This window comes from Ambystoma mexicanum, chromosome 11 (genome assembly GCF_040938575.1).
Source record: "Ambystoma mexicanum isolate Mex_15411 chromosome 11, UKY_AmexF1_1, whole genome shotgun sequence".
Classification (NCBI taxonomy): domain Eukaryota; kingdom Metazoa; phylum Chordata; class Amphibia; order Caudata; family Ambystomatidae; genus Ambystoma; species Ambystoma mexicanum.
The window spans coordinates 154423723-154447997 of NC_090934.1; the positions used below are offsets into that span (position 1 = coordinate 154423723).

General features: G+C 49.4%; 1 protein-coding gene across 1 annotated transcript in view; it reads right to left on the reverse strand.

The window, feature by feature from the left end:
* Positions 1–22254, reverse strand: part of RHBDL2 (rhomboid like 2) — a 137136-nt gene extending 114882 nt beyond the window's left edge. The window contains exon 1 of the mRNA XM_069622676.1: positions 22125–22254. The gene's annotated coding sequence lies outside the window, so the exon portion shown is untranslated. The remainder of the gene's footprint in view (positions 1–22124) is intronic.
* Between the last annotated feature and the right edge of the window lie 2021 nt (positions 22255–24275).

Below are 24275 nucleotides of genomic sequence, written 5' to 3' on the forward strand. Positions count from 1 at the left end.
TCCTCTCCAGCAAACTATCACCCGATCTCCATCATTCCTTTCCTGGCCAAACTCCTTTAAAAGCTGGCCATCTCCCAGGTTAATCTGCATACTAAATCTGTTGGTTGTCTCCACGACCACCAGTCTGGCTTAAGAGATGCCAGAAGCACCGAATCTGCTCTCCTGAAAACCTGTGAAGACTTGCTCTCTACTAACCTTCCTTCTGTCCTCATTCTCCTTGATCTATCCTCTGCTTTCGATGAGGTGAATAACGCCATCCTGCTCAATCGCCTCCGCGATAACCTGGGTATCTCTGATCAGGCCCTGGCCTGGTTGACGACCTTCTCACTGACCAATCCTCCCAGGTCCAACTTGGGTCTTTCCTCGTTTCTATCTCTCTTTCTACTTGTGGTGTACTTCAGGGGTCTAACCTCTCTCCCTGGCTTTTCAACCACTACCTTGCATCTGTTGCCCATCGCGTAGCTACATTCTGCTCTAACATTCAGTGTTATGCGGATGACACCCAGTTCTCCTTCAGGCTCCCCTCAGCCACCTCTGCTCCTTCTCTCATACCAGACTGTCTGGCTGTAATCCAGAAATTGGTGTGCTGCCAATGATCTCTGCCTGAATGCCAGTAAGACTGAGATCCTCCTCATTGGGACACCTGCTCCCTCCTTTCCTCTCTCACTCTGACCACCTACCCTGGGCACTCTTACTGTTCCTTCCGGTGAGGCCAAGAACCTTGATGTCATCGTCGACTCCCCACTTCTCTCCTCACATCTCTGATGTCTCTAAGAGGTCACGCTATCAGCTGCACCTCCTCAGCGGTATTCTGCCTTTTCTAAATTTCCCTCAGAAGCTCACTGTCTCTAGAGCTCTGCTGCTCTCTATGCTGGACTACTGCAACAGCCTCTTTCTAAATCTGCCTGCCTCTACTCTCCGACATTTCCAACTTATCCATAACAGGACTGCAAGACTTGTCCTTGGCCTTAAACCCAGGGAAAGTATCTCTCCAGGTCTGAAATCTCTCCACTGGCTCCCTGTGGCTGCAAGGATCAAGATCAAGACCCTTTGCATCGTCCACAAGGCTTTTTGGGACGGGTACCGGAATACCTCCAACTCTCTCTACCAAAATATCTTCCTCCTCTAGCTCTCTTCGCTCCGCCACCTCCAACTCCTTGAGGGTCAGTCGCTTCTCCAAGTGAAGAGTTGGGGGCAGATCTCTTGCTTTGGCTGGTGCCTCCCTCAGGAACAGCATCCCTGCCTCTCTGAAACTTGAGCAGAACCATCTGCAGTTCCGTAAGCACCTCAAGACCTTCCTCTTTGTTTCTGCTTTCTCTCTCCCTTGCTGATCTCCCTGACTGCTCTGCACACTGGCCACCTGCCCACCCACTGAAACCTGGTTCCAGGCACCTGCATGTCCAGTTGCCCTTACACTGCCTTTGGGCCCCCCAAGCACTTACGCTTCTGTATCTGGAACCCTATAGTCCCCTGTCTCTCTGCACTTAGGAGCCAACTTCCAGCAGCATTTATGAGTTCCTGCCCTTGCCCCCCCAACCCGGCCCTTCTCCCGCCTTCCTACTCCCCGCACTTGCGCAATCTAAATGACACAAGGCCTAGTAAGATTGTTGTTTTGTCCTCTCACTGCTCTCCCCCTTGTCTTGTTGCGCCTAGAAACACTTGTGTACAGGCCCATTATAAATGACTTATATCATATGATATCATATCATGAAGCTGCTGCCACAACCTACCTATGGTAATAATGGACACTGTAAATTCTGTGAAGGCGTCATGAAGCAAGACACAGAAAACAAATTCAAAGTTCAAAATAAAATGGTTATTAACTCAAAGGTCAGGATGGTTGAAGGCCTAACTTGCCCTGTGCTAAGGTGGGATTTCCCTACCTGAATAAAACTAGGGAAAGTCTGAGTCAGAAAGTTAAGTCTGTCTGTGTCCAAAACGTACACTTGCAGTCACAACGAAAGCTAAACAATGTGTAAGGATGTCAACAATAAACTAAATTGTGATCAAAACAAATTTCAGAGCTTCTTCCAATCCTAGCTTCCTATTCAGCTTCCCTTCCCCAAGTTCAAGAAAGTTCCACACGATTTCACACAAGTTCCCAACACGGTTGGGAGGACTGGGGCATACTAACCCTCACGGATGTCCTACAGGACGGACACCTCAAACCGTTTGCAACATTACAAGAGGAGTTTGATCTACCACCCTGTCACATATATAGACACATGCAACTGTCACACGCCCTACGTACACAGTTCCCCACCTTTTCAGACATCCCTGCAAGCTCACCCCTCGAGGTCAATGTACTACATGCAAGGATCCTAGCAAAACCCACTTCGACACTGTATCAGGTGATTACTGCATTCGGCGCTCAGGACCTAACCCACCTGCGAGATAGATGGGAACGCCTTGTAGGCCCCCTGGAGTCGGAGGAGTGGGTGGAGGCCATGATGTTCCCCCGCGAAATAGGCATAGATGCCAAACTAAGGTTAATACAGTAAAAACGACTAAATCATGCCTACCATTCCTGGCCAACGCTAGCCAAGTGGGGACTGATAGAGGACGCCCACTGCCCCAAGTGCCGTAGGGTGCCCAGTACTTTTTACCATATGCTCTGGGAATGTGATGTCATTCATAAATTCTGGAGGGAATGTATGCACAAAATCAACAAGGTCTTGGATAACCCGTCCCCATTGGAACCCAAGGTCGCACTACTGGGCATCCGGGGGGAAACGGATCACACAAAGGGAGAAAAAACATTTTTGGCCATAGCATTGGGCATTACTAAAAGACTGGTGGCCACCACATGGGGGCGCCCGATGGGCCCACTATTAACAGATGGACCAACGAGATGAACAGGTGTGCGTCCATGGAAAAACACATATACGCTGCCAGGAAAATTCCAGAAAGTATGGGGCAAATGGTCTGGCATTATATGACTAAGATGGTCTCACCACCTACCCCGATACTATTAACTGTATCCGTTGTCCCACTCCCCTGTGGAACCACCCGCCTGCCAGCCCACCTCTCCCCAACAAACTGGCCCACGCCCATCCATTCCATGATGACCTGACCCACTTGACCACTGTCTAATATATGCGCAATGTTTCGTTGGTTAGCTTTGGCTGATCTACCCTTTGTCTGAATGTGTTTATCCCGTATTTGGTTGTTTGTTGGACGACGGGTATGCCCGCCTTGTTGTTGTAAACCAATAAAAAGAATTTATCCAAAAAAAGAAAGTTCCACAATAGTCTCAGGATTACCTTTCCCACGTTCACAATAGTTCCACAAATTCAAAGGGTTCCTTTCCCAAAGTTCAAGGCAACACAGTTCCACAAAACCTCAGGGTTCCCTTCCCCAAATTCAAACCAACACAGTTCCAAAATAAAGGGTCTTGAGGGCTCCTTCCTCAAGACAGTATTAAAGTTCATGAAGTCAATGAGTTTCCTTCCCCAGGATTTCCACTCGCCACATTATACTTGATTTCAGTCTTTCAATGTTCAACACAACTCCAGATCAATTTGACACTCCTTCTGGATTGGATCGCTTATTCTTGGTTTACTTCAACAATTTCTTTGGCTTTCATAAGTGAGGGTTGCGTGGTCTAGACGCAGTTGTCGGGCCACACGGTTCACCCATCACATGTCGTGCAACCAGAAACACTAGACACTTCAACCCACACAGGTTCTACTGTATCTATCCCTGTGTGTCAAGGTTCACACTCACTTGACTTCTCCTAGTCGGCCTGTTGGCTTTATGGGAAGATTCACACACAATTGGCCTCTTGGCTTTGGAACAATGTGTCACATATCCTTTTGCCAGTCTTTCACCTTGCCGCACGTTATTCATGCATGAAGTTCACTTTCGGGTGGTTTTATTTCTTCCCACATTTCTGTCATGCTCTTTCACAAAACTTCCACACTTGCTCTCTTGTATCGTGCGTTGCTTTAAATGGGTAGTTTCACCATTTATCTCTCATCAGATCATAGGTTTGCCCATGACGTTATAATTCAGTTCGGTATTCAGTATTAGTGACTTTTTCCTTCGTCGCTTAATTTTAATTTACCCTGTGGATTCAGGTTTATTGCCATCTGCGCACATTATTCTGGTCAATCGGCATTCGTTTCACTGTCACGCAGCCCCTAGGAACACCCCAGCTTCGAGTGACATTCCCCTTCACTCACCGGTCCTCAGCATTTCATTCGGGCAGCTGCGTTATTTCCCTTCTGCTCCACCTGCTGGCTTGCCTTAAACTGCAAGCCCTGCTCACACTTCTGAAGTGTCTCTGCTCCTGTCGGCAGCTCTGCTTCCTTTCCGTAGACGCTGGTGGATATTTTGCTTTCCCTGTGGTGTCCGCAGCTCTGGCTGCGAATCTCTTACACCGGAGGCTCCCAAACATGTGGATTCTGTACGGCCCACCTGCTCCTGTGCTCCCCAGTTCGTCAGGATCATAAGATGGTATACTGGCTTCCTTGCAGGACTCCCCATAGCTGCCGCCTCGCAAACAGGACTCCCTGCTGGTCAACCTGTTGGTCTCTCTCTTGCTGGTCTCTCTCTTGCTGGTTTCCTTCCTTCTTACACACCTGCACCCACTTGGCAGGTTGCAGGTGTGAGTTCCCAATTGGCTTTGCCTGACTGCAATTAAAGAGATATGCCTGACCTTTACAGTACGTTGCAGGCGTCTCAGAACTAGAGTGGTGAAATGACCTACTGTTGTCCACTATTCGTAGTCGCCTCTTCCTCGTCCCAGTACTGTAATAGTTTGAATGAGGAAAATTGAGGGCAGCCATTTTACAGTATCCCAGAAAGGCTGTAGCAGGGTTAGGTTGGTTGGTATAAGGGAAAGGGGGATACCATGTCTCACCTCTGGGTAACCTCTTCCCAATCCCCAAGGACCCGCCACCCAGGTGATCCTCCCTCACTTCTCCGCCCCTGTAACGCTCACCTGGTTCCCACGGAGGCGCGGCGTCGAAGGCGCAGAACTCTGAAGATGGACAGGAAGGGCCCCTCTATTCTGGCTTCCCTGGCTCGTTGGATACCCTCCTGTGCGTGAAAAGGGAGTATTACCAACTGTGGAACAATGCTCCAAGCCTCCCACTCCCTTCAAACCCTCCACGATACCTCCTCCATGATTCCCCGTGAAACCTCACCTTAGGGTTTGGAAGGATGAGCTCTCCATCCTGCTTCTGATGCAGGGGCGCGTTGAAACCCAGTTACTTCACTGGATTGAGGATTGATGGGAGTTCAGGTAAGCTTGACTGTTCAGGTAAGGCGCTGTAAAAGTTCTGTTCAAAAGTTCAAGCTTAATAATAATGTTCGTTGTCTAATTGCAGCAAGCGCTAATGCTTATGTCTTTTTCCCCTTAGGGGCCGGGGTTCGGAGTGCCGGGGATATGGCGCCGACCCGAAGTGAAACAGTTCTGGATAAGCGCTCAGGGAATGTCTTTGCATTCGCTCATTCAATGTCTTTGTCTTTTTTCCCCATAGGGGCCGGGGTCCGGAGATGCCAGGAAGCGGCAGGACCCGAAATGCAGTGGGAATAATCCAACAGGTAAGACTTAAAAGGAAACTGAGCTTTCCTTATTCCTTTTCTGCCTCTCACCTTTGTTCTTGTCTTTTTTCCTCTAGGCGCCGGGGCGTAGCTGAATCCGGAAGATCGCTGCTGAAGATGGAAGCGCCTTGCAAAGGTGAGTAAAATGCAGCGCTGCAGCGATCGAAACAAAATGCCTTTAAAATGATGTCTTCCTTTTCAGGGCCGTTGGAGAAATGAATCCGGGATGCAGATTTAGCAGGTAAGGGCTTTTCTTCTCCTATTCTCTTCCTTTCTCCCCTTGCAGGTGTTCCAGGGTGCTGGCAGGCGTGGCTGAAGTCAGGATGCAGGAGCTGACACGGTGAGCGTCCAGCTGCTAGGTGCAGAACAACGCGAAGCACGTGTGGCTGTTCGGGTGGGGTTTAAATAGCCTTGGAAGAAGTTCCTGGTATGTATCCTTCCACCAATCAGGTATGTATCCTTCCCCGACCACACCCGGGTGGTGAAGTAGTCCTACAGGTAAAGTAGTCCCATTCAGGCCTCAAGAGGGCCTGGATGAAGCAGCAAGGTCTGCATCAGGTAAGTGTGCACCCAAGCACTTAAACACATATCCTCTTCTATGAGCCTGGCACCTAAGGCGCCAGGACTGGGGTCCACTATGAGCCTGGCGCCTAAGGCGCCAGGACTGAGTCCAAAGGGCCCCGACTTGGGCCCGCTGAGACTTCCCTGGGGAAAATGATGTCTGCCTCTGGGGTTGCTGGGCCCGGCCTGGCTCCTTGGAGGTAGGCATCATGACAGCCCCCCACGGTTGGGATCCAAAAGCAATGGCCGTTCCCGGGCCACCTGAGCAGAGGATGCAGGGGGAGTAGAAGTGAGGATACCCTCAGGATTCTCACAATCCCTTGAATGATCCTGAGGCAACAACCTATCTATAACAGTAATTGCCACTGTAAATCCCTTGCCTGAGGCTGTGCCACAACCTATCTTTGCCACTAACGGTCACGGTAAATCACTTGCATCCCCCACCATAGACACACATGCACACATTGCATTAATGCAAGCCGATACTCATGCCCAGACACCCACACACTCATTCAGAAAGATGCGCAAAAGCATGCAAAATGATTGTAACATACACATACATACATGTACAGCTACAGACTCAATCAACTAGTCTTAAAAAAGCACACGCATGGCATGAATTATAGTCAAGTATCCAAGTATGGAACCAAATGAGGGGGTCTAACACCTGAATCTTCCCTTATTCATCATGTTAACACACTGTGATTCAGATGATTTTACTTAGTAATTACTTTCTATGCACCAATCATTTGATTTTTTTTTGGGGGGGGGGGTGTTGCTTTTGCCCTTTTTGAAGAATTTTAGTTTTCTCTAAAGAAAACAAGAGAAAGAACTACAAATTCACCTACTCTGGGAATAGAGTCAAAGAAAAACCTTAAACTCTTCATCCCAGAACACAGGAGTCGTTGTCTGAGCCAACTCGGTCTAGTGACTTTTTAACCGCGGTCCCTGTTAAGCATACCACTTATAAAGAAAAGCTGCATTCCATAGAAACGGAATAAAATTGGTTTCATTTTCACTTGGAAAGCAACTAGCACTTGGGAAAAAGGGCAAAAGGAACAAGAAAACCCCCCAAAAAGCCAAATGATTGGTGTATAGAAAGTAATTAATAAGTAAAATCATCTGAATCCCAGTGTGTTACCATGAATTATAGCCAAGCATGCATGCAAGTGAAGTGGGAGAATGGAAGAAACGGCTCCCAACAATCATCTCCCACCCTTGGCCTAGAGGATCACGGCCCAGACACCCACCACGAGAGGAGTTTGCCCATATACCAGATGACTAAGTACCCTGGTACAAGAACATACGGATGTGCCCACCCGTGTGCCCGCCAGCCTGCCATACCCTCGCCGACGCCTGCGGCATGGAGGGACTCGACTGAATCATCCAGCACTAACTCAACACATCGTTAGAGATGCCATGACGACTCAGCCAACGGACAGAATACCCGTGCAACATACACACTGGACACTCTCACACCAATCCGCACGAAGAACATATTCAGTGCTATGACGTAGGTGACGGACACACCCACAGATGCACATCTTTATTATTTTTCACTTAGGCTTCTCAAAATGCAGAAACGCAAGACGCACAATGAACTCATCTAAAAGCTTGCTTACGCTTCTCCTAAACCCATGTGCAACAACGAAAAGTCTAATGAAGGCACGATACTGGGGACAAAGCAATATGGCACCATGACCTAAAGCGCCTGTGTACCAAACGGCTCCACTTATACACCAGGCCCGAGTAGGCCTCAAGCAAGAGTTTTCCATGAACATTGAATGAGCAAGAATACAGTAGCTGAGCCCGCAGAATGAGCCCGGCGAAAGCAGACAGTCAAGGGCACGATGTTGCTAACTCGCATGCCACAAGTCGACACCAAGGTCACCCCTGCAATTAAGCGAGGCGCACAGTGGAAAATGCAATATTAATTGTGCAGAATTATGCCTCAACCACGGTCCCTCCTCACGTGACCAAGCCGAACCTGACAGAGTGCCAGGCCCGGGAGGAGAGAGACGCCTGGATTCCCTGCTTCAAAGGCTCAGGCAGATACAAGTAAGCGTCTCAAAGGACATCTGCAGCAGTGGGAGTAACCAGCCTTCCAGCATATGAATAAATCTTACATTGTCTACACATATCAATAGTGAAACATTGTTGCAAATGACAGGTGCACCGCGAGCTGGGAACAGCGATGGTCCCAGACTGGGGGGGCTCGTGTGTGGACCAATCAGAACATGGGGCTCTTATCACTGACGCCACTAACATTGACCAATCCTCAGGGGCCTTCAAGTAACAATTTTCATGTATCAATTTGAAGGGACAACCCAAGTATACCACCTGACTAACCCTCGACCACTAACAAAGCTCCCTATACGTATGCTATACTAACCCTACCACTCGAGGAGCCAATCCAGAGTGGCGATAGGTTTTTTGCTAACTTTCCCAGGTGACGCAAGTAGCGCGTCATACTAAGGTAAAAAGGGCCTGCGAGCCCATGGTGAAGTGAGAGTGTCAGGACGGACGTGTACGTTCCTTGACCCATCCCTGCCGTTTGTTCAATAAACAGCAGAACCACCTTGCTTCTTGCGTGTGCCTCATACTCATTTTTGGGATACACGGGAGGAGTTGGGGCCTCCCTGCCCGGAGGTCCGCGGACGGAGCTGCCGGCCCCGGGAGAATTTCCCCCCGACACAAGAATAACACACCTTCCTTAGGCGTTCTTTCTTCAGGCCGATTTGTACAGGGCAGGAACATGATCACGGCACCGGATGAGAATGAATCCTGTCACGCAGCACCGGCACACCCCAGAAGAACTATAATACCCAAGTAGTGCTACATGTTGGAAGCATGCCATGCCACACATGCTGGTGCACACAATTCCGTTTTTTGATGAAATTTGGAAAATCAGGTCTGGCACTCTGAGCGCTCACCCTGTGGGAGGTGTGACCTGCGTACAGAGACAAGACCAGGGGGCAACCACCGCCCCCCAGCTCTGCCACTGCACATACTCTGATGCTAACATAGACATGCATGGAGACACAGCTACACACAAACACACTCACACACAGCATGCATTACATTCAAACAAATAACACAATTACCTTAGGTCTTAGCTCTTCAGCCAGAGGCTAATGGGGCAGGGGCACGGCATTGGTTGAGAACGAATCCAGGTGCACAGTGCCAGCATACCCCAGAAGAACTATAACACCCGGAGCATGGTGGCACTGCACCGCTGAGCAATTTGGTTGCTATTTGACCTGCGGGAAGCATACCATGCTGCACAATTTCAACTAAATTTGGAAAATCTGGCTGGCACCCTGGGCATCGCCTTGCCGGAGGCAAGGGGGGACCGGGCACAGAGGAGAGACTGGGGTGGGGGAACCACGCCCCGCCCACATCCACCACTGCTCAGAGCCTCTCGGCCTCACAAAAGACCACAATTCCGCTGCTCGCCTTGCCTCAGGCCCATCAGCGGCACTCACCAACCACGACGGACACTCTGCGCTACTGCAGCAGGGGCAAGGATAAATAAAGGCCAACTAAGACAGGTAATATTTAAACAATTTTGAGAAGAAGGTGGTGCTAGAATGGGACAAATTACTCTGGGAAATGACCTCCTCCCGAGGTGGGGATGGCCAAAACAATGGGGGGGAGGGGCAAGTGATAGGCTTGTAAAAGGTGTAAATAGCACAGTGCTAAAAAATCACTTCATTTCCTAAGGATGAAGCAAACTCAATCACATCATAACTCTGAAAACACATACATGGTTATAATAACATGCAAGCAAAAAAAATAATAATAATAAAATGAGGACAATGTTTGCTTTATTTTCTCCATCCTGAATGGAACTTTACAGTGTGAGCCTAAAAAGTTACGTAAGACTGAACAAACTAATTCACTCTGGGTTTTACAACTGTCAAGATTGAAAGAAACAAAGTGGGAAAATATGCACAATGTGGTCACTTGCTTGTAGTAACTTGTTATTCTGCACCGTCACCTTAGGCCTCATGAAACCCTTCAATTTCTAATCACCAACATGCCCACTTCTTAAGAGACATGCTGATGACCATAGGCTCTCTCCATTGCTCTCTGTCTGCAGTGCCTACAACCATTTGCACCCCTTGTGCACCCTCTTCTCAAGAAACCCTCAGCTGACCCCTCTTGCCCGGCTAACTATCGCCCGATCTCCATCACTCCTTTCCTGGGCAAACTCCTGGAAAAGCTGGCCATCTCCCAGCTTAATCGTCACACTGAATCTGTTGGTTGTCTATGACCATCAGTCTGGCTTCAGAGCAGCCAGAAGCACGGAAACTGCTCTCCTGAACATCTGTGTAGACCTGCTCTGCAACCTCGATTCAAATACCCCTCTGTCCTCATCTTACTCGATCTCTCTTCTGCCTTTGACACAGTCAACCAAGCCATCCTGCTCAACCGGCTCCATGATAACCTGGGTATCACTGATCAGGCCCTGGCCGACCTCTTTCCTCTCCGATCGACCCTCCCAGGTCCAACTTGGGTCCTTCCTCTCCTCTATCTCTCTCTCTACCTGTGGTGTTTCCCAAGGGTCTAACCTCTCCCCTTGGCTGTTCAACCAATGCCTGACACCTCTTGCCCACTGCATTGCCGCTCTCTGCCCCAACTTTCAGTGCTATGTGGCTGACACTCAGCTCCTTTTCAGGCTCCCTTCTGCCACCTCTTCTCCTTCTCTCGTCTCTGACTGTCTGTCATCCAGGAGTGTTGTGCCGCCAACAATCCCTGCCTTAATGCCAGTAAAACAGAGATTCTCCTCATCAGCACACCTGCTCCCTCCTTTCCTGTCACTCTCTGGCCAGCCTCCCTTGGCCCTCTTCCTGGTCCCACCCTTGAGGCTAAGAACCTCAGAGGCATCTTCAACTCCACACTCTCCTTCTCTCCTCACATCTCTGATGTCTCTAAGAAGTATAACTACCAGCTGCGCCTCCTCAGAGGTATTCTTCCTTTCCTCACCTTCCATCAGAAGCCCGCTGTCTCCAGAGCTTGGGTTCTCTCTAGGCCAGACTACTGCAACAGCCTCTTTCAAAATCTGCCTGCATCTACTCTCTGCCCTCTGCAACTCATCCAGAACAGTACTGCAAGACTTGTCCTTGTCCTCAAGCCCAGGGATCGTATCTCTCCAGCAGTGAAATCTCTGTACTGGCTCCCAGTAGCTGTGAGGATTAAGTTCGAGACCCTCTGCATTGTCCACAAGGCCTTCAGGGTTTTGGAGCCTCAATACCTCCAACTCTCTCTACATCAGGGGTGTTGGTAGGTCTGGAAAAGATACGGGATTATGCTAATGTCAGAACAGTCAGGATTCTGGGCTGACAACCCTTTTGGTTGTAGCCTGTGTGCTTTTATCCAGGGCTACAATCAAAAGATCTGGGGCTATAGCCCCCTCAGTCACCCCCACTAGCAACACCACTGCTCTACGTAACTATCTTCCTTCTCGAGCTCTTCGCTCCTCTGCCTCCAAATCCCTCAGGGTGAGTCGCTTCTCCAAGCAACGAGTTGGTGGTAGCTCTCTTTCTTCGGCTGGGTCCTCCTTCTGGAACAGCCTCCCTGCCTCCCTGAAACTTGAGAAGAACCATCTCCGGTTCCCGAAGCACCGCAAGACCTTCCTCTTTGCTTCTGCCTTCTCTCTTCCTCTACACTGCTGATTACCTGTCTGATACTGCAGTGGTCACCTGGCTACCCTCTGATACCGGGCCCAGGTCCCTATCCATCCAGTTGCACACCTGCACTGCCTTCTGGCAACCCTTGCACTTGGGTCTGTATCTGTAACCCTACAGTCCCACTACCTGCACTCTGGACACCTGCTGTCTGCACTTACCTTTGCACTTGCCACCAACTGGCCGCACTTCTTTTATTGTTTGATCCCATGTACTGCACTGCGCCCTCGCACTTTTCCCCACCCCTCTCCCTTGCACTTGCACGATCTCAATGTCATCTGGCCTACAAAGATCGTTGTCTCTGTCTTCCCTCTGTTCCCCCTCCCTTGCCTCATCACGCCTTAAAAAACTCTTGTATAGGCGAGTTATAAATGCCATATCATATCATTTAATGTAAAAGAAACATAATCAAAAGAAAAATTCAAAGCGCTTTTGTAAGGTAGGAAGTTAGTCTCGAAGTGCTGGCAACAGCTGTTACCTGCGGGGGCAATTGTGTGCATAGGCTCGGGTCCTGCGGAGGCAATTGTGTTCATAGGCTCAGGTCCTGCGGGGGCAATTGTGCTAATAGGCTCGGGTCCCGGGGGTGGGGGGCGGTATTCTGCAGAATTTCAGATCCGCAGAAATCGGGCGTTTTTCCTGCACTGGAGCAAGGAAATAAGGAAGGCACTCCACATACCTTGTCCTTAAGTTCAGTGTGTGGTCTGTGGCCTGCGCAGAAGATGAATCCCCAGCCACTCTTAGAACTCCCTCCTAGGGTCCAGAGAGCCGGGGGCTGGAGGGGAGGTATCACTTCCCCCGGCCCAGTGGGGCCAGGCCAGCACAGAAACAAATAAGCCAAGTAGCGATCAACAAATGGAGCTGTGCACATGACCAAGAAGCACAGGCCTGTGACATTCCGTGCACAGGCAGGGGACCTGCACTGACTCTCACTCCACACTGCATATAGCAAACCCTCACGCGAGGAGCACATTGCAAACGCACATCGCAGTGGAGTTTGCAAATCACACAGGGTTGGCGCGTGGCAGGGGCCACTGGCTTTGAAGGGCGTCCCGGCAGAGGGCGTTGCTGCCACCCCTGCCCTCATCTCCGGGACTTGTAATAGGCCTGTCTGTATCCTGCATTACAGGTGTCATGAAGGTCAGTGGAGTCCTGGCACGAGGGTTGTGTGTGCCGAAATGCAGTCCCAATCTCCAACATGTCTGCTACGTGATGGGTGCTGTGCTTGGATATTGCTAAAGGCTGGGTCTGTGGGGAGGCCTGCCATGTTCTAAGACTGAGGATGAGTCACGTGTGCAGTATTGGCAGAGGGCCCCCAAACTGCACACTTCACATGAATTTTTGAATCTTCATCAGCCTTGATAAAGACCCACGGGTCGAAACACGTGTTGGCTGAAAAACAAGGGATACAATTGCCCCTTAATGTACTCAGTGCATACCGACTGAATGTTAAAAACAACTCAGCAATAGCACTAATAAAAGCGAAACTTGTATCGCAATAACTACTGCGTTAGAACTATTCGTTGAACCACTGAAGCAAGATAACCAAGAGAAAACGTTCTTCTTCCCCGTATGTCTGTCCCTTTGGTTTTACCATGGGGTGCGATCCGGCGGCCAGCAAAATGTCCCAATGTAAGTATAGGGACGTGCTCGCAGGTGACCTTAGGAGCGGAAAGGGGGGAGGCAGGCGGGAGCCACTGGAGCACCCGTGTACTCGGCACCCTTGTCTGTGCGATTTCTGACCATTACTCTGGAGTCAACAGGATTCGAGCTATTTAGCTCCTGCTTCTACTCGAGCGGGGCCTGATTAGCTTAAAACCAACAGTCACCAGGGGCTACATTGGGCGCCTCAGGCCAACTGGTGCCTTAGATGCATGTATATGTGATATTGACTTTGAGTGTTTGAGGGTGTAGATAAACAAGAATTCAGAAACATCTAGGACACGTTTAAATAGAAGGGATCATACAAAATGGACGGAATGTGAAAGTATGCATCTCATGTGGAAGTCAGAGGTGCAGTGCACTGTGCACATGCCCCCGGGTGCCCAGCAGTAGCTCATGCCTACTGGGCGTTGTCTGGCACCCAGGAAGCTGGCTTTAGCTCATGCTCATCGAATCTTAATTTCGAACCCTGAGTCGCTTGTGATTGGGTGATCTGTGGAAGGCTTATAAGCTTCCAGGTTTGTTTGAGTTGACAGCTGCGACATCATGGTGCGGAGAGGCAGAGTCTTTACGTGCAGGTTCTTTTGTTTACTTTACCGTCCGTGCTTTGGGTATGCACAGCTCTCAGCTCTCAGGTTTGCCCTTCAGCGTGATGACCAAGCCATTCATCTCTGATTTTCTTCGGCTGCTGGGACTTGTAGTTTTTCTAAATTTAAACAGGATTTGATTTTTTTTTTTTTAAAGGCCCTAGAATTCAAATAAGAGAAACAGGACTGGATGGAGAGTCACGCGTGGCAATGGAAAGCTTGGGAGCTCTGTGTCTATGGTATGGTCTGTCGCCCGCCTCCCTCTCCCGGATACTATAATACAGACCGACTCACAAGAAAGAGCCCCGGCCCCGTCCGTTTCAGCCTGCAAACAATTTTCCTACCAGATAATCATCACGAGTTTGGCGGTAATTCTGTGATTTTTCTGTGGAATTACTGCCAACTGATTTACTGTTTCCGTCACTTGATCCAGTGGATTTACTGCCCGGTTACGCGTGGTGGTAAGGTGGTATTAACCCCCATTTATGGAGTCTGTAGGACTCTGTGGGGATTCTTATGGATTTACTGTGAGTGGTAATTCTGCAGCAGTAAATCCTGCTATTTTATCCACAGTCAGGGGTGGAGCCCAGGGGCTTGAGAGCAGACAGGGCGGCCACCCCTCTCTCACGCCCTGCCCCCACACTCCCCGGCTCCCCCCTGGTGGCCAGTGTGCACCCTAGCCTCCCGCTACCAACCTATTATCCGCCCCTCCTGGCAGCAAAAGCCGCCACCGCCCCTATTGTCTACAGACTGAATTTGGTGGTGTCGTAAAGTGGCAGTAAAACCCTCATCTTGCTGCCATATTTTCACATACCTCTGAACTTGTAATGAGGCCCATTAATAAGCACCTCAGCGAATGGGTTGTCTAAAAGTGAGCTTTTAAAGAGTGGTGTGGGACCGGTGTTCTAATCTCAGCCTCCCCACTTAAGCAAGATCTGTGATCCTGGGCAAATTCCCCTTTTTTCCCCCCAGAACCTCAGTTCTCATCCCTGACAGTGGAGCGCTCAAAAGCAGGCCAACCGTAATGAAGGAGCTACATATAAAAAATAATCTTGACACTGGCATGTGTGCGTCAGTGACCACAATGCAGGCAGCAACACGTAAAAGCTGACTTGACAACCCTTAGAATTGTGTTCCTACCAAATAATGAAGAGGGAAAATCAGAACTAAACGGGGCACCAAAATCCCCCCCCCTCCGCCGCCCCCCCCCCCTCCCCCCCCTGTTCTTCCCAGTTCGTGGGGATTTCACTTACGCTGCCGCTTCCATTGTTATTATAAATCCTGGGGTTTCCCCCGTTTAAAGAGTCATCAAAAACCCGTTCGTCTTTTCCTGGTGCATCCCGGAAGAGCCCCTCCCTGACTCCCCTGTCAGAGGCAATTCCTAAAGATTACTTCATACCTGGGGCCGAGGGGGGGCCAGAGTCAGCAGCAAAACGAGGGCGCATCTCGGATGCACCCTCGGCCACTCCTACACAGGGCAGACACACCTACACAGTCTCACGCTCTCTCTACGGGAAACATGCCATGCAACGAGCCCTGCCGGCCTGCCTGGGGATCTCGGGACGTCTCAATGCCTCCCCTCCCCCTGGCTGGCGTCACAAAAGGGTGCCAGAGGGAGATAACCTACACACTTGCTCAGTGGAGGGAAGTGAGCAGAAACTCTTTGACTGACCCATCTAAACTGAAAAAGATATGGGCTTGACTTGACTGTCCGTTTATTAACCCTTAGCGTGTATTGTAGTGATCGAAGTGAGCGGGAACGGTCGGGAGCTGTGTTCCACTACTTTTGTTTTTTTCTGTTTACCATTCCTCTACTTATTACGACCATATTCACCATTCTTCCATTCATGTCCCTGTGCAAGTGTAAAGTTGTCCTAGTAGCCCTGATTACTAGTCACTTAGACTATTGTAATGTCCCGGCCGCAAGACCTAGTCACAGGTTGCACTATGCTTCCACCTACCCTCTTTCCTGCAGAGATCACAGTTCCACTACTTTTTTGGTACACTTCTACCATAGCGCCTACACCGGGGTGGACCGGTGGGTGTAATCACAGCATATGTGCCCAAAGCACTCAATATCCCTACTTCGCTCGAGGCACTAAGCCCGGATGTCCAGACACCGAATGCATTCCCAGGAATTTGGCACCCTTTAAGCCTGGCTAAACGTCCTGACAGGAATTAGAGGATTAAGGAGGGCGTAGGGCACCCAATTCCCATGAATGCCACCCCGGTGGCCGGGTGCTAAGGTTGTAGCCACCCGTGGTGCCATGGAGGTCTGGCCAAGTATTATAAAAATAATAGGAGAGCATTTTGAAGCCATGTGTGGCGTCCCCCAATCCTCAGAGTGACAATGGAAACATGGCGACACTGGAGGGTGCAGTGTTGGCTTTGCATGGCATACTAGGGCTTGTATGGTGCCCTCACCTACAGGAAGCAGTAAAAGGGCGGACAGGATGGAAAATCTGCAAACGAAAAGCAGGTCATAGTGCCTGGAAATGTGCTTAAAATCCTCCATCGTTATGGGCTGAGCCAATCCGAACATTTGTGAAAGGGTGATAATTAAGCAATATGCCCCGAGCGGCGGGGGCATTACTGACTGGGGCATATAGCTATTAGTAGCCCGGCCCGCAAAAACTGAGTCCGTTTTCCCTTTCCATGGCAGCCATCGGGAGCGGCCGCGATGGAAACGGAAGCGTTTCCAGCGCGTCCGCTCCCGAAAAAAAAAGAAGGTGAGTGCGGTTGGGAGGGCGGAAGGAAGGGGAAGGGGAAAACAAAAAAAACGTACCTGGGTCCCCGGCGGGGGACGATAGGGATGGCCCCGCTCCGAGTCTCCACACAGCAGGAGACTGCCATCATCCCCCACTGGGGACAAGGGATAGAAGGTAAGTGGGGTGGGGAGGTTGCGGAGGTGGGAGGAGGGAGTGAGGAAAAAAAAAGCCAAAGCCTTACCCGGGTCCCCGGCAGGGGCGAAGGCAACCTCTCGGGGGCGAAGGCAACCTCTCAGCCGTGGGGAGGCTCGGAGCGGGGATGGCCCCGCTTCGAGCATCAAAAAGAAGGTAAGTGGGGTTGGGAGGGCGGGAGTGGGACAGGGGGAAGAGGGAAAAAAAAAAGAAAAAAACATACCTGCGTCCCCGGCGTGGGACGAGGGAAGCCCCCAGCTGTGTGGAGGCGCAGAGCGGGGATGGGAGGGAGGGAAGGGAATACAAAAAAAAAATACTTATCCGAGTCCCCGGCGGGGGGCAAAGGCAGCCTCTCAGCCGCAGGGAGGCTCGGAGCGGGGATGGCCCCGCTTCGAGCCTCCTCATTGGCTGCGGGGTTGTCACACCCCCCTGCCGCGATCAAAGGCCGTGGAATCCCGACGGAGGGATTCCCGGCCGGGTAGGGACCTGGCGAGAGCCAATCAGAATTCTTGTTGCATTCAGATTGTCTCTCGCCGGGTTACTAATTATATTTAATAACTGGACCCAACGTATCACACTATGATTTTGCTCTCTCTTGCTTATTCTCTCACTCTCTCTCTGTCCTGCTTGGTCTCCCTCTCTCTTTCTCTGACTCTATGAGCCTCATTATAAATTTACTGGTAATTCCGGCGGGATACCAGCAAACTGACCTAACGTTTCCGCCGCCCGATATCTCGGAATTACCGGAATATTACAGGTGGCAGAAAGGGAGGTAAATCGCCCATTCCATGAAGGGGATTGCTAGTATTACCGCTGCTGGTAATACCGGCAGTTTTTTGCCAGTGGTGGCCTGATTTACCTCCAGCAAATCAGTGATCCCCGCCGGCAAACTTGAAGTTTTGCAGTGCGGTAAAAGTGCTGGTGACGGAATTACCGTCACTTTTCCTGCACCGCAGTGTAATGAGGCCCTATGTCTGTATCTCACTCTGTGTGTGAGAGTCACTTTGTCAGGCAGAGAGTTTGCTGGAGTCACTCAAACCGTTGCTGACGGCAGTACGACCAGCGAAAGGAGGGAAAGAGGTGCGGGGGCACTGTGTTAGACTGTGAAAAGCAGTGAGAGAGGGCTCCTTCGAGGTGAGGACTGGCCTAGTATTTGGAGACGTTCATTGCCATCTAGTGTGTCCTTCAGGAATGTTACCATCACACTGAGGGAGCATTGTCTACATGGAGGGTGGTAAGGGGTGCATTTTGGCTCTTTGGGTCGGATACCGGGCTATGACAAACATTAATAATTTAAGGGGCAGAGGAGCAGACTACAGGGTCTACAAATGCATGTGTTGTTTTGTTGATAATTTGTGATGCGTAAATGTAAACATTGGGTTAGTGCTCACTATAACCAGATTGTTGGTTTTTATCTGAGCACCACCCTTTCCAAGAAGGAAGGACATTCTTAGAGACAAAATTGTGTGTATTCTCTGCAAAAGAACATATAAAAAGAAGGGGTAGGGTATTTAATTATACTAACCTTGTAAACTGGCTCTTTTAAAAATGTTACAATGTTCATTTGTAATGTAACTTATAGTATGTATTGTAGTCATAATGGGAATGTTAGACCAATATTACTGAGCAAAGCACAATATTAAAAAATCTAGAATAACGAGTTACATTATTTTCTGATAGACGGTTATAATTCCAGGATGAACAGTCATGTACATTACGATTTTACTGCTTGGAAATACCCCATGTGAAAGGGTAGGAGGCCAAATAGCACAAGTAAGGGTTCCAGCCTGATTTCCATAACAACAAAGTGCATTTTGGAAACATAACAATGACCAAAGATCTTTATATTTGACAAATATGCCTGTGATAAAAGGTTTGATGGCAGGATTCAGAAAGTACCTATGGAACATTGGAGTGGTGCTAATTTCATTTCTCACAATACAATCCCTAACATTAAAGTGTTTGCAATCATGTGCCATGCATAGTCATTGGAACCGCTTCCGAATTTAGATGGGTGGGTAGAATGACCATGACATCTGTTACTCCACTGGTGTTTGAGTCCCGGAACACACCCCACGTATGGGCATTACGGTTCCGCACACAGCACGCATTATAAGTATGGGCCTACGCGTTGAAACACACATAGAAGTATAGGCCTACAAGTTCCAGCACTCTAAGTGCTGTTGGCTAAAAAGACAGGACTGGTTAAAGGAGTTGCAGAAGGCCATTTCACCAGCACCCCCAGATGTGCTTGTGGTCTAAAAGCCTGTACTGGAGAAGGCTGATACTAGTGACATGGGCTCAGTTGGCCACTCTGAAAGCAGCGTTCCCTTCTTTGTCACTCTGGATTACCTTCCAGCCCCCCTAACCCCCCACCCAATCCCGCCCTCTCACCCATATCTAAGGAAAGCCTTCTCCTGTGCTATCAACTCTCTGTGCCAACGCAAGAATCAGAGATATTGCACTGATGGTTCAGCCATACCCTGTGTCCCTATGGTGAAGTAGCCTTACAGCAGCACAGAAAACAAGCAATGGCAAAGCCAACAGTTTTAGCTTTTGTGAAGGCATGTGATAGGCATTTTTCAGGCACTGCCATAATGGTTCTACCTGGCCGTAAGACAGCAACATCTGGCAAATGGGGTTAGTATACAGGCATATTATGGCAGTGCCTTGCAAGTGTCTTTCCTGAGCTCTATTTGAGAGCCAACACTGTTGGTTTTGAAAAGGAATTGGTGCAAAGGGACAGATACAAGGACACACTAAAGGCTTATTGATGAAGTAGCTGAAGACACACTTAGTAAGAGCACCCTCGCCCCTTTGTGTCTGCACCCCCTTCCCCTTCGGGCTTGGCGTGCTTATATAAATGCCTAAATAAATAATACATAAATACAAAATAAAATGTTATATCCGGAGCTGGTTTACAGCCGCAATTAAGTCATTCCATTTCAGAAGACTTCTTTGAAATAACATGATCAGCGCCTCTAATACAGAGCTAGCTTAATGGGGTCAGAGTTGGCAGTGAGGAGGGTTGGGTGGGTAGGGCCAGGTAGTGGCTGGGAATGTCCATCTGCTATCGTGTGCAAGTGTGGTCAACTGGTGTGTGCAAAAAGCCATACAACACCCACGGCCTGTGTGTGCCTACTCCCATCACATCCCTCTCCCCTCTGCACTTCCCAGGCCAATAAATACGGCTATTAAAAAAAACACAACGCATATTTGCTTAATGCAATGTCATTGCAAAGGCCTACACGCGGCGTGTTCTTTGTAACATGCATGTTGCCAGGATTTGGTATAAATCACACAGATGTAGTATGATGCCATGGCGGAGGCAGCTTTTGGGGCAGGGGTGGGGGCGGATAATAGTTGCGCCAGCGGGAGGATGGGGGGGGGGGGGGACACTGGAACCAGGGGGAGGCCTATCCCCCTCCTGGCCCTGCCACTAGGAAAAAGAACTAAAAACATGTTAAAACGGAATATCGTTTGCAGTCAATCAGCTGAGAGTTGCAGCCAACCCCATGGAAGCAAAAGAAGGCCACCAAGGTATTGCTGCTTTCCCGCCAGCCCTCCTCGCCCAAAACACACACAAAGCGCGCCTCCGATGCGCGGTTTTCCACTGGCAACAGAACAGCTGCGTTTTCCGCAGGCAACTCGGGGAATCATGGCCCTCGCTCGGCGCCGGGCTGCAAACACACCAAAATAGACATGTCTAAAGGAAAAGAAATGACAGGAAGTGACCCGACCCCTCCCTCGAGCCCAAGTCCAAAAACCTCAGAAAAGCGGGCTCGCTGCCGGTGAAGCGTTTATAGCTCAGTGACAGCGCGCCTGTCCAACGCAGAGCAACACGGGTTCGAATCCCAGGTCCGTGCTTAGGGACCTCTTGGGTATTAAGCGCGTTATAAATAACTAATGTGGTGGCATAACGGGAAGGTAACAGTCGTTAATTGTCACTCAAGTGGTCTTACAAAATAAATCGTGAACACCCAAAAAAAAAAAAAAAAACCAAGAGAGAAGTGTTCCTGTATGGACTCCTTTCGGATCAAACACGCTATATCTGGTTTCCTGAAGAGACCTGCGTGAGGAGAAGTATCTCACCCCTAAGCCTCGCTATCGCTATCTTGGCTCGGAATCCGGTTTACCAACAGTGAAGAAGAAAACTCTCTGGCCGGACGCCGTCCACTCTCGTGTTCCCTGGACTCCAGCCTTTCATATCCCTTTACATTGCCCGGTTTCATAGATATGAGAGGTCCCTCGTCTTAGACGGGCGATGTCTCTCTCTCTCTCTCGCTTAGGGGGTCGGTCGGTCACTCACCAGAGGTCCTTCCCCCCCCCCCCCCCCCCCCCCAGGAGGCACTACCTGTCACGCATCTACTTTGAGGCACCAAATGTCCCTCTTCTGTAAAGTGGCGCCAGGTATCCCTCTCTTGCAGGAAGGCGTGAGACACCTCCGCCCTTCCATTCATGGGATGTCCACTTTCAAAGCTGAAATGTTGCTCTTCTATAGGGAGAAATGAGATCCCTCTTTCTAAGGAAACACAAACTTTCAGAGACAGACAGGCGATTTCTACGGGGAGAAAGAAGCCGCCCCTCTCCCCCCACAGAGGGCGTGAGATGCCCCTGTTGCACAGAGAGACCCCGATTGTTCGATGGCATAGTGTATGACAGCGGACCTCTTTGACGGGAAGAGGGGGCACTCTTCAGCGCGTGGCACGGGATGTCCCTCTTTCTGGAGACATACCCCCCCCAGCCTGACACAGAGCAACTATCAAGGCAAGAAGCTTCAAACTCCCCTTCAATATAAGGGCTGCCTTTCCTCGTTCCGACATCCCCCCGGCTCCCACCCAACTTCCCCCAGAAAGAGAGACATGCGCCCGTGGCAGATTTCACCCCCTCTAATCTGAAATGCCCTAGGGCAGGGGCGCTGGTGCGACTTCCATGCATGCCAGCCTGTACCATTCCGTTGCTGAACAGGGGCATGCTTAATGCGAGTTCAGAAACTTTGATCAAACTTTTCCTATCGCCCCTTTTCTTATACATCCTGAACCCTAGTCCAAAGATGTCACAGACATCCCCCCCATGTATTGTAGTGCCCTGCCTAGGATGTTCCCAGAGGCTGGCATGCCTGAGAAGGGAATTCGTCCCATTGGCCAGGCCAGAGGCTGGGCTAAGAATCTCCTTACCTGGCGCCTGTGAAGCTTCTGCCCCAGCCCCGCTCTGCCGCCTGCAGGACGTCAAAGGCTCTTCCTCGCGGTGTGTACGTTTGGAGAGTTGTGTGTCGGCTCCTTGGCGCCGCGGCTCCTCCTCCCTCTGAGCGGAGCTTTACTGGTGAGGTTAACCCCTTGCACGGCCCGGGAGGAGGAGTCCGCCCACGCCAGCTGGACTTACCTGTTCTGCCAGTGAACACCAGTGACGGTGGGGGCTTGCCTTTCATCTCCCAAGGCGCGTGGATGTCATGGTTGAAGCTTCACTTCCGCGGAGTTTCCCCCCTGAAATATTCTTCTCTCGCCCCCACCTCTCTCCCTTCCACATGAAATACAAACCGTACATTTCTACCATTACATGTCAGAATGTACATTTTCACTCTGTGACCATGCATTTCCATTCTGGCTACACCAAAAGATGTCAATATTCCCATATATGTACATACTCATGTTTGCTTTACGCATAATGCCAGTAATGCTACTATAAGAAAACATGTCCATTCCTGTAAAAAAAAAAAAAATGCCAAGCCACAGGAAGAAATGGCTAGACTGGCTGTACCAAAATGCCAGTCTAGCCACATAATAACACATGTCATGCCTACTTTGTTATAGATGCCCAGTGAAAAAAAAGTCATGCTACAATAATAAATGACTAGATTACACACATAATTCCACATTCACTCACTCATTTTAACATCAGTTGAGTGCACCGAACCCGCAACAGCGGCCATATAGGTATGTGAAATCCAATATATAAGGCACAAAAAATAACTTTATGTTTACTTGCATTTCCAATAATTGGTCAATCATTAATAGACACTATTTCTGCCTACAGTGGAGCCCATATATAGCAATTTCATCAGTAAATTGCACAGCTACTATTGGTAAGTGGCACAAAGATGCTTTTGACAATAATTGGCACACAACATGCTTATGTCTATTTATTGATAAAAATTATTATTATGCTTTTCTCTAGTGCTTCGCACGATTCGCAAGGATTTTCAAGGTAGAATACAATTTGGGAATTTATTTTCGAGTGTTGAGTATTATTGCACATGCATGACCAGTATTGGATCATATGCTAAACTAGCATTCCCTTTATTTTGTTCCCTTTTCCCTTCTTCTGCTCCTTGCACCTACATCGTATTGGAAATTCGACAACTCTGATTGGCCAACTAATATCCTTTGTTGAATTGGTTTCTCTGGTGCAATGCTGTTTGAACTGTTTGTGGATGTCTATCATTTATAATTTTTTCTGTTTGATTAATGGTCTCTAAAACCACCATTGTGCCCTGCTGTGTTTTGTGCTCTGTACATTTGGCACGAATTACCACTTGTATTCTTGCATTGCTATTGTACAATTGTTATGCAGCCTCAGATGAAGAGCCTTACAGCCCGAAACACGTGTCAGGCTGCCTGATCCTCAATTAAACTATGCAAAACTTGCATTTCTTTTGTTGTCCAAGTGCGCAGAGTGGAAGCAAACAACCTCTTTCTGTTTTGTATATCCCTGTGGGTAACCTGGCAGGCTGCCCACATCTTGCTTTTACCTGCAGCCCATCAACACACCAACGTTTAGTCAGTGCCCTGGTTCTCAATTAGTCCCTCTCTGCCAACTCTTTTCATTCTCATTTAAACATCCCATTCACCATACACTTGCTCATTCCGATGCGTACCCAGCTCCCCCGTACAACATACACTCATTCACACATACATTGCATACACACTCCCTACACAAATGCATACATACATAACGAGTTAACATGCAACACCCTTTAACACTGCCAGTTTCAGAAAAGGCTTCCTCGCCTCTTTGTCTAACAAAAAGCAAGTGAGCACATCAGGCCCCTCCCCTCGAATCTCAAAGAACACTTAACATTGTTATATGCTTGCCCGCATCCGTGGGGAGAGGGCGGAGGTGCACATTTGATTTTTCTGTGGCAGAAAGGCAATGGAAGCCTTTCTTAAAACTAGCAGCTTTAAAGTTTGTCTGTGTTTTTGCAAATACATTTTTCTGCACAAACACAGTAACACATTAACGCTGCCATTGTCAGGAAAGGCTTTTCTGCCTAACAAAAAGCAGGTGCACTCATCAGCCCCCTCCCCTTGGATGTGAAAGCACACATAACG